Source organism: Schistocerca americana, unplaced genomic scaffold, assembly GCF_021461395.2.
Source record: "Schistocerca americana isolate TAMUIC-IGC-003095 unplaced genomic scaffold, iqSchAmer2.1 HiC_scaffold_98, whole genome shotgun sequence".
NCBI classification, from domain to species: domain Eukaryota; kingdom Metazoa; phylum Arthropoda; class Insecta; order Orthoptera; family Acrididae; genus Schistocerca; species Schistocerca americana.
Window position 1 is genome coordinate 695,001 of NW_025726763.1, and position 2,500 is coordinate 697,500.

Consider the following 2,500-nt stretch of genomic DNA (forward strand, 5'->3'; position numbering starts at 1 on the left):
AGAGATACAATAGTTTCGACTGGAACCGGATTAAACGTATACACGGCGCTGATTAGTAATAGATAGAGCCATCAGAATACAGATAATGTATAGACCTGTCCGTATACATGCTGAAAGACTCTGCTCACAATCACACGTCAGCCAGACACTCTTATCACGCACTACTCTCTGCCTGTAACAGGCACACAGACAATATGTAAGCACCAGCATGGAACACCACCCAGTGCATCCTCTCTGCCACATTAGACAATCCACACTATCATAACCAGACCGGGAGGTCCACTCGGAAAACAGAATATCCCACCCTTCCGACAACCACCATTGCTCAGCTAAGCCACCAACACCCACACATGTCCCACACAGGGGTGCACCCAACATCACAATACTGCTTCCTGTCACACCACACAAACAATGGCAGGAATGAAAGACACAGGTCTGCCACAAGCATGGAATCAGAGCGCCGCCTGTTATGAGCCAAAGGTGCACCCTGACGTGGCAAATCAGATGATGCCGCAGTCATTTACTTACGATATTCACAATCAACAAACCGGCCCCCCCCCCCCCCCCAAAACACCTTTCCGTACAACAATGTGTACCTTAACCTAACCCATATTGTGCCTTAACCTAACCCGTATTGTACCTTAACCTAACCCGTATTGCGCCTTAACCTAACCCGTATTGCGCCTTAACCTAACCCGTATTGCGCCTTAACCTAACCCGTATTGCGCCTTAACCTAACCCGTATTGCGCCTTAACCTAACCCGTATTGCGCCTTAACCTAACCCGTATTGCGCCTTAACCTAACCCGTATTGCGCCTTAACCTAACCCGTATTGCGCCTTAACCTAACCTATGTTGTGCCTTAACCTAACCTATGTTGCGCCTTAACCTAACCTATGTTGCGCCTTAACCTAACCTATGTTGCGCCTTAACCTAACCTATGTTGCGCCTTAACCTAACCTATGTTGCGCCTTAACCTAACCTATGTTGCGCCTTAACCTAACCTATGTTGCGCCTTAACCTAACCTATGTTGCGCCTTAGCCTAACCTATGTTGCGCCTTAACCTAACCCATATTGTACCTTAACCTAACCCATGTTGCGCCTTAACCTAACCCATATTGTACCTTAACCTAACCCATATTGTACCTTAACCTAACCCATATTGTACCTTAACCTAACCCATATTGTACCTTAACCTAACCCATATTGTACCTTAACCTAACCCATATTGTACCTTAACCTAACCCATATTGTACCTTAACCTAACCCATATTGTACCTTAACCTAACCCATATTGTACCTTAACCTAACCCATATTGTACCTTAACCTAACCTATGTTGCGCCTTAACCTAACCTATGTTGCGCCTTAACCTAACCTATGTTGCGCCTTAACCTAACCTATGTTGCGCCTTAGCCTAACCTATGTTGCGCCTTAACCTAACCCATATTGCGCCTTAACCTAACCCATATTGTACCTTAACCTAACCCATATTGTACCTTAACCTAACCCATGTTGTACCTTAACCTAACCCATGTTGTACCTTAACCTAACCCATGTTGCGCCTTAACCTAACCCATGTTGCGCCTTAACCTAACCCATGTTGCGCCTTAACCTAACCTATGTTGCGCCTAAACCTAACCTATGTTGCGCCTAAACCCAACACACGTTGGGCCTAAACCCAACACACGTTGGGCCTAAACCCAACACACGTTGGGCCTTAACCCAACACACGTTGGGCCTTAACCCAACACACGTTGGGCCTTAACCCAACACACGTTGGGCCTTAACCCAACACACGTTGGGCCTTAACCCAACACACGTTGGGCCTTAACCCAACACACGTTGGGCCTTAACCCAACACACGTTGGGCCTTAACCCAACACACGTTGGGCCTTAACCCAACACACGTTGGGCCTTAACCCAACACACGTTGGGCCTTAACCCAACACACGTTGGGCCTTAACCCAACACACGTTGGGCCTTAACCCAACACACGTTGGGCCTTAACCCAACACACGTTGGGCCTTAACCCAACACACGTTGGGCCTTAACCCAACACACGTTGGGCCTTAACCCAACACACGTTGGGCCTTAACCCAACACACGTTGGGCCTTAACCTGCTCTGTAATTGTCATACGACGCGTTAAATTAGTGTAGTGTTGCCTAACTGCAACCCCCGCAATATAGTTTGCTACTCGCACTGCCCGGTCCCCAGAGTATCGCTTCATGTTAAACACCTTGCAGCTATACACTGTAATGCGGATGGCAGCAGGACGTACATGCTCAATGCCCTTCGCAGTTGTTCATTGGCATTCGCATGGCGAAGCACAGCCTACGTTGTGGTACGGCTTGTGTCAACTGTCCGCTGATGTTGTACGTCCAAATCACACACTGTACTGCACATTGGTCCTCATGTACTGAATGATACATCGTGGTACATGTGTGACCGTACCACGACTGCGCCAACAACGGCGAACCATACGGTCCAAATATTGTG